The following is a 9,114-nucleotide window of genomic DNA, read 5'->3' on the forward strand; positions in this document are numbered from 1 at the left end:
AAACAAACTGAGGGTTTCAGAAGGGAGGGGGGTGGGGTATGGTTAGCCCAGTGATGGGTATTAAGGAGGGCATGTATTGCATGGAGCACCGGGTGTTATATGCAAACAATGAATCATGGAACACTACATCAAAAACTAATGGTGTACTGTATGGTGACTAATATAATAAAAACAAAACAAAACAAAAACTATGGTGCTAAGTCTTAGACTCCTCATGTGTAACATGTGAATGATGGTTTCTACCTCTGATAGCTTTCTGAGTTAATTTGGCTAGGCCAGTTGTTTAATTAATCATGAAGCCAAGTGTTGCTGTGAAGTTATCTGGTTAACATCTACTGTCACTTGTCTTTAAGTAGATTGCCCTCAATAATGTGGGTGGGTCTCATCAAAGCAGTTGGAAGGCCTTAAGAACAAAAATAGATTTCTTGAGGAAGAAGCTTCGTGCCTCAAGATTGCAGTGTCAACTCCTGCTGAGTTTCCAGCCTGGCCTGCCCTACTGGTTTTGAACTGGTCTGACCTCATTATCATCTCTCTTTCTCTCTCTTGTGTTCTCTCGATAGATAGATAGATAGATAGATAGATAGATAGATAGATAGATAGATAGATAGATAGAAGGAAAGTGCTTTAAAATTTTCTATGCAAAGATAAATTCCATCTTATTTTTTTTCCCAACAGGGAATGACACAAGTTTCTAGGAAAGCTTACAGCCATTTCTTTTGTGTTCACAATAATATTTGAATCATTACTATCATTACCATATATAGGAATATATTATATAATACATTTTCTATACTACATAAATTATAGATATATAAATTTATATAATGTATACATAGGATATATAATAATATCCTATTGGCTTTGTTTCTCTGGAGAACACTGATTGACAGACTACCTCATAGGAATACATCTTCTGAGGATAAAAAGGTACCCAATAAACCTGAGTCCTCATGTCCCCTTCCCAAACATTATCTGAAAACTGTTTTCCTGTAGCCTCTCCTATTAGTCAAAGTTCTAACAGAGTAAGTGCAGTGTATAATCCTATACTGGATCTCGTACTGGTACTATAAATAATATGACTGGGACCAATGACCAATTCAGTATGGGCTCTAAAGTATTACCCTTAATTAATTCCCTGTATTTATGTAAGAGAATATTCTTGTTTTTAGGAAATATGCAGTCAAGTCATTAAAGGGTACAGGGCCATAACATATGCAACCTACTCTTAAATGGTTCTAGAAAAAGTTGTAGACTAGAGAAATATGAAGCAAATTTGGTAAAACGTTAACAATTGTTAATTCTGGGTAAAGAAAACAGGTGAATTCTCTGTACCATTCTTTCAACTTTTCTGTGTGTTTAAGTTATTTTTAAAATAAGAAGTTTACAAAAGAGGCAAGAGAACAAGGTAAGTAAAATGACATAAATGGGCCCAAACCAAAGCTTTGGTTTGTTTGTTTTTTAAAAAGATTTTATTTATTTATTTGAGAGAGAGTGTGAGAGAGCACAAGGGGTCTGCAGAGGGGTGAAGGGTGGTGGAGGGGCAGAGGCAGAGAGAAAAGCAGACTCTCTGCTGAGCAGGGAGCCAGACAAGAGGCTCTATCCTGGGAGACCTGAGCCGAAGGCAGAAGCTCAACCAACCAAGCCACCCAGGCACCCCCAAAGCCTTGGTCTTATTAGCATCCTCCTAGCATCTGAAAGCTTCAAGGCTTTAGCCTGTCAGATTCATTGATAATCCTGTTCCCTACAAACTGACTGAACTGAGTCACATTCAAAGTGGGAAAGGGGGTTTGGCATCTGAGATGATCAGAACTAAGCTTGAAGATGCCCAATCATTCAGTCATTCTTCCATCACTGGCTTATATTTTCATGTGTGACTGATTTAGTAGTAGCCTTAAAACTGGATGTAGTTTAATAACATTTAAACTTAGTCTGTTTTTTCTTTAACATGCTCACAATTTATCTATCCTTTCAAAATGCCTCCCAAGTTTGGGCTTGTTAAAGCTTCTTCTTGAGTGAAAGGAGGCACCAAGATAACCCAACAGGCCCCATTTGATAAAACACCTGAGAGAACCATTGACTGTGGAGCATTGTAAGGAGGTTGTCAGCACATTACTTGAACAGTAAAATGTTTCACAGAGAATGAACTTTACTCAGAGGATTACTACAAAAAAGTTACAACTTTCGGATCAATCATCCTGCCATTTTCTCTGATGCAACTAATTATGACCCACCTAATGGAAAGAAAAGGCCATGCAGATCCTGCTGTTTTCCGAGCGAAATTGGAACCTCCCAGATTGCTCTCAAAACTCAGCTTCTTAGAAAATTTTACATTTCATTAGATGCCCTACAATTTCAACTCCAACTAACATAGAACTGACAGGGATTTGCCTTTTCTCTTCTCTACCTCAGAGATCTTGCTGCATGTACATCCTGTGGTTTCTTTCTTCCCTTTTCTTGGTATCTGGATGTCTGTGGCCTCTTGATGTACAGGCAATCCAACCAGAAAAATCAAAACTCAATCCGGTTCAGCTCCTTACTCTCTGCCTCTTCAGAAACTACAAGGACTTAGGTAAGAATGTCCATTAGCACCTGCGAACCTCCGCCCGACTCAGTCATTCCTGTCTCTTGTGCCCTGAGTGAGCTTTGACCGTTATTCGTGCCCACCTCAAAGCAGCACACATATCATCATTCTACACCACAGGACAGCCGCGAACATCTGAAAATAATGTATTAACTGTGCCCCTCTGCACAACTATCTGGGGCAAACCTATCACCAGAGAACAGAGGAAACATTAAAGAACTGTGTTACTCATATCTTCAGAGTGCAGAGAGGAACTGAAGAATGGGTTCTTCCAGATTTCAAGATGGTGTGAAAAGTCCTATTGATGTAGGGTGGGCAAGACGTGACCTTCATAACTGTACCTTTTCTGCTACAGCAAAGTTGCAGACTGTCTCAGTTTCTATTTCAAAATGAAATAGAACTGAATTTCTTCAGAAGTCTCTGTTCTTTTTTGTTTTTGTTGTTCTTGATGAAGCATTTAAATCCATTAGTGTACCAACATTTTTCTCCTTTCAAATCTTCTTCATGTTTTACCTAACCAATCCTACATATGGCTACCTAATTCATCTTCCCTCATTTTACTCCTTTGCTTAAAAGAATAAATAAAACTCCCAAACCTTCACGTCCAGAATGAATCTCAGACTCTCTTATCTAGGCTTTAAGGTTCCCTAGAATTTGCTATGACCACCCTTCCAATAACTTACCTCTGCCCTCTCACACTGGCTTTCCACAGCACTCTAGACAAACTATTTCATGTGTTTTCCTCTAAATACACCTTGTGCTCCTCCACCTGGGGGCCTCTGCTGGCCATCTCTAGCTGGCAGTGTCATCTTAACCCCCACCTGACAAGGCCCAGTTTCCATGTTTCCTCTTTTATGAGCCCTTCATGATTACCTCAGACATAAACTCTTCCTATTCTGTATTTCTGAAGTAGTTTCCACATGGATCCATAACTCATCCTCCCACCGTGGACTCCAGGAGGCCCCAGTTTCCTTCTGGGGTATGGAGTCTAGCACAGTGTCCAAGAGCAGAGGCTGTAGACCCAGAGAACACAAGTTCAACTCTTAACTCCTCCATTTCCTGGCTCAGGATCTGAGCAAGTTACTTATTAATCTTTCTGAACCTCAGTTTTCTCATTTATAAAATGGGGATTTAAAAAGGTACCCACTTTACAGACAAGGACTAAATGTGTTAACATTATAAAAAGCACTTAGACTAATGCCTTACAACACAGTATCTACCATGGGAGTATCCACCAATATTAGTGTTATTTGTGCACATCCCCTACACACATACAAATGCAACAGTGCTTTGCATATAGGCATTCTAAAAACATAAGTTCAACAAATATCAGACAAATCCAGGCAGCTTTTGAAGACATGCTCTTGATTTTCTATAGTAATTCCTCTTACGCACTGACAAAAACTGATTTTTAAGAAGAGGATGTCTGGTTAAACACTTCCTTGGCCAAAGATAAATAAAATTTTAAACTAAATTATAAAAAAAAAAATCTGTGAAGTTATCTGAGGCAAGGAATGGAGACTCTTACAAGATAGATACTCCAAGTCATGCAGGAAAACTTGGTGACATATAACCCTAGAACAGAGTTTGCATGATACAGCTACGAAGATAAAATATCACCTTGCAGGTTTGCAGATTATTACATTTTACTGAGCTGGGTGATTTCATAAGAAAGTCAATGTGCAGGAAACCAGGGGTGCTAGATTTTATTCCTGATTTACCAATGAGTCCATTTTGAATCTAAGAAGATTCTCCACGTAGCCTAAAATAAAACCGTGGTGATATTTTTCCCAAGGCATTTTTCTGATTTGTAATGTAATGTATATCAAATTGACAAAAGGCTATAAAGTTAAATCACATTATTACATTTTAAATCAATTGTCTTTACCAAAAAAATTACAAGCACATCAGGTCAGGACTACATAACCACTGAACTCACAGTTTTCCACCTGTCAAGGTGAAATTACAATACACTCTTTAGGCGTTATACCTCAATATCTGGAAAATCATTTAGTCCTGATTACTACATTCTCTAGTTATACATCATCCACATGGAGGGATAATTTTGAATCCATAGTTTGGTGTACAAGTTCTGAGTGATTTTCTCCACTTATCTGTCTCATCTCAGCTATTCACTTCCTCATCCACAGCGCCACATAGTGGGCACACAGAAGTACTGGTACTTCCCAGAATGCACCCTGTTCTTCCCAGCCCTTCTAGCTCTGCACATATATCACCTCTTTTTCCCTCCTGTCATGGCTAACTTTCACACATCCTTTAAATTGCAGTCCCAATGTCACCATTTTCTCCTTTCTAGATTTTTCTGAGCAGGGTTAAACATGTCCATCTCTTGTGTTTCTGTAGTGCCATGATCACACCTCTATTTTCCTACTATTACAATTACTAGTTCATGTCTATGACTTGATTTTAACTGTGGAGCCCCAGAGGACTAGGATGTGGATGAATTCATCTCTTGGTCTATTGTGTCCAGTACAAAGTAGGTCTTCAATAAATACTATTTCAGTGAGTGTATGGATGAATTTCTTTCTTTCTCAATGGAACATTAAGCTTTCTGTCCATGTTAATCTCCTCCAGATTCAATATATCTTACTTTTACATAAACCAAATCTGTTTTAATTTTCATGTAAAAGGTCATGTTTGTCACAGACATCCATTTATACCTTTCAGAAAACTTCTTTCATCTCAAAGTCTCCCCCAAATTAGTTATGGGTTTTATGGTCAAAGTGAATGCTTCCATGTTTAATACTATGATCTTGCATTTGATGGCAAAGTAACTTTTCTGAATTTCAGAACCATCTTTTTTTTTTTTTTTAAGATTTTATTTATTTATTCGTGAGAGACAGAGCGAGAGAGAAAGGCAGAGGGAGAAGCAGGCTCCCAAGGAGCAGGGAGCCTGATGTGGGACTCGATCCCAGGACCCTGAGATCATGACCTGAGCCGCCCCCAGAACCATCTTTTTTAATCAATAATCCCTACCCTGTGTCCACCCGATAATCACAAAGTATTCGCATATGCACACAGTCCACTGTACTGGAGTAGTTTCTTTCCCCCATCGGTCCATTCATCAATCCATCCATCCATGCAGCTGGCAATGACTATTACACATTTATTGTCTACTGGGCCCTGAGCTCAGGGCTAGAGATCCAAGGATTAAAAAGACTTGCCCTCACCGAGCACACAGTCCACAGAAGACAGGCAGGCCAAATAACAACCACGACAACAAAAGAGAACACAATGAGTTAAGTCCTGCTAGAGAACAGTGCAAAGGACAAAGGATGAAATGCAGGAAAGCAGGGACTCTCTCAGATAGTTTGTAAAGAAAGATTTGAAAGACTTCAAATGCCATACCTCTAAGGATCTGAAGACACCCTGGTGTCACCCAAGATCATCCGCTCCACTGACTTTTGCAAAGGAACAGGAACAACGTCCTAACCTTGACACAGCATCTCTTAGTTGTTCTCAATTATCGTCAGGAAGCACTTTATCTGAAACCCACAGAGCCCTTTCCCCAACGGCTAGCCTGTGGGGTGATGAAAACATGGGAGCCAAGCCTATCAGTGCTTGTATCAAGCTGCAGAAAAAGTTGTAGCCCATGAGTCATGGCTCTTTTCATGTGTTTCCAGATCTGTGGGAGGAGAGGCCTTTGGTTGGCAGCACTGGCAATCCAGCACCTATGATCGTCACTGGGGGAAAGAAAGACGCTGGAGCTACCAGGAGAGCTTCATAATCCTCCCACCTCCCTAAAGTGTGCATATCCCCAATGCCACCACCAGACCATGCCTCAAAATAGCGTGAGAGCCCAAACCCACATTTTCAAAAAAAAGGACAAATAAATTAAGCTTCTGCCACCCACCTCCCTTATGTGCAGCTAAGGAAAATCAAATGAAATAAACAAGCAAATCAGCAGCTGGTAGGTGAGCTTCAGATCACACATATGGTTTGAAGGCTCTGCTAAAGGGTTCTTCCTGAATTGGATTTGTTCTGTTGGGAAGATAATAATTAGTAACCATACTACTAATATTAATGCCTGACATCTATTGAAAGCTTACTGTGTGCCAGACACCGTGCTCACAATTTATGTGCATATTCTATTCAATTGTTAGAAACTTCACAAGGTATGACTGTCGCCCAGACTTTACAGATGAGGACTTTAAGGCTCAGAAGGGCCTAACCCATTTGCCAAGGTTCACACGCACAGTAGGTAGCTGAGCAGATTCTATGCCCATCAATGTCTTAAACCTGCTGCTTGTAAACAATATACTTTCCTAAAGATGAAAGAAAATATATTCAGGTAGGATCATTAAAGTATGCGCATTCTTCCCTACCATCAGTTATTCAGCAACCTATAGATTCATGTGATGTTTTTGCAATTCAGCAACAAAGTCCTCTTGACCTAGTCATTTCCCCCTTGCTCTGTATTTTTAAGAAGTCATCAAAAATACTTAGGACTTCTGAGTTGATTAATCACAGAGGGAAAAATAATTTTTCCCTATTGTTCCTAGTTTGTTTAGGTCATGTTTTAGTCAAATTACTACCCTTACATACACACATTTACAAATGCCCTTTATCTACTAAGAAATTAGTTTTATATTATTACTTAGCATAATTTAGAAAGAATTTTCTATATTTAGAGAGGAACAGATATTTTCAGTGTCTGTAATCAGCAGTCTGAAGGGTTCCTAATAAAGAAAAACATAGCTCTTTAAGTAAGAAATGAGAAATTGGGTATCTTTCACTTAACAGTTATTACTCTTCCTCAGAGATAACATGGAATTTGTAAATAGCGTATCTGCAAAATATTAAAGAGGCTTGGATGGAAGGTGATAAAGAATAGCTTTAACCATTCTTTAATTTAAATTGGAAATCTACTAGGAACCAGCCCTTGAAGGAGATCTCAGTGGTTTTAGGTGGGCCCAGAAAAAGCCTTCCCCATGGTACTCTGAATGGTGAAAAAGAAAGACAGTAAAAGCTGCCATCTTGCGTCCCCACGTGTGTGCACCTAATCTCAGCTGGTCCGCCCGAGACCCCCTGAGCACCAGCCCTATTCCCCCACGTGGTCCCATTTCTGCTCCAACAAGATGAAAGAAACTGTCATGAATCAGGAGAAACTCGCCAAAATGCAAGCACAAGTGCGCATTGTTGGGAAAGGAACTGCTTGCCAAAAGAAGAAGGTGGTTCATAGAATGGCTACAGCAGATGATAAAAAACTTCAGTTCTCCTTAAAGAAGTTAGGGGTAAATAATATCTGTGGTATTGAAGAGGTGAATAGGTTCACAAACCAAGGACCATTGATCCACTTTAACACCCCCAAAGTTCAGGCATCGCTGGCAGCGAACACTTCCACCATTCCAGGCCACGCTGGCACAAAGCAGCTGACAGAAATGCCGCCCAGTATCTTAAACCAACTTGGTGCAGACAGTCTGACTAGCTGAAGAAGACTGGCTGAAGCTCTGCCCAAACAATGTGTGGATGGAAAAGCACCACCTGCTACCGGAGAGGATGATGATGAAGTTCCAGATCTTGTGGAGAATTTTGATGAAGCTTCCAAGAATGAAGCAAACTGAATTGAGTCAACTTCTGAAGAAGATAAAACTTGAAGAAGTTACTGGGAGCTGCTATTTTATATTATGACTGCTTTTAAAAATTTTGTTCATGGATCTGATAAAATCTAGATCTCTAATATTCTTAAGCCCAAGCCCTTGGGACACTGCAGTTCTTTTCAGTTTTTGCTTATACACAATTCATTCTTTGCAGCTAATTAAGCTGAAGAAGCCTGGGAATAAAGTTTGAAACAACAAATAAAGTTCTTTGCCTAGAAAAAAAAAGGAAAGAAAGAAAGTAAAACGTGGCTGTACTCATTCTGATGCCTTCAGTATCTGGGGCAGCTGGAGAGAAAAGAGGGCTCGCCAACAAAGGCCCTGAAGCCTTTTAACTCAGGGTGCCCTTCAGCCGGCATCATCAGCATGACCTGGGAGTTCTTCAGAAAGTAGGATAACAGGCCTTATCTCAGGCTTTCTGAATTAGAATCTGCGTTTTAACATAACGCCCAGGTGACTTCTAAGCACACTGATGTTTGAGAAACACTACTCCAAAATGCTCCATTGGAATCTGCTCTAAACACCTGTCATGTGCAGCAAGGGTCGATGGACAGCTGAGCACAACTGCAGTCAAGTATGAACTTTCCTGTATCCTTCCCCTTCTCTCCCCATGTCACCAAATATCAGAGCGCAGTCTACGAACTCTCTAGTTTGTCTCACACATCTCCCTCGTTCTTCCGTCTCCATGAAGTTGCCAAGCTTACTTCTGCTTCCGGCCCTCTGTAGTTGCCGGAACTCCCGTGCAATCCAACGGCTCTTTCCTTCTCAACAGTCCGGTTTCAACTTGAGTATCTCCTCCTTGGAAAGCCTCCCCAATGACTCCCTTCCACACTTCCTTGAATTTTCTTTCTTCATTCAATTTACAATCCCTGAAGATATCTTATTTGCACACTTTCTTTAAAAGAACAAAAACAA

The 9,114-nt window shown here is 40.1% G+C and overlaps 1 pseudogene; it reads left to right on the forward strand.

Annotated features, from left to right (window-relative positions):
- The first annotated feature begins 7,680 nt into the window (after positions 1–7,680).
- On the forward strand, positions 7,681–8,179 carry LOC110572642 (annotated as a pseudogene).
- The last annotated feature ends 935 nt before the right edge of the window (positions 8,180–9,114 follow it).

This window comes from Neomonachus schauinslandi, chromosome 13 (genome assembly GCF_002201575.2).
Source record: "Neomonachus schauinslandi chromosome 13, ASM220157v2, whole genome shotgun sequence".
Lineage (NCBI taxonomy): Eukaryota > Metazoa > Chordata > Mammalia > Carnivora > Phocidae > Neomonachus > Neomonachus schauinslandi.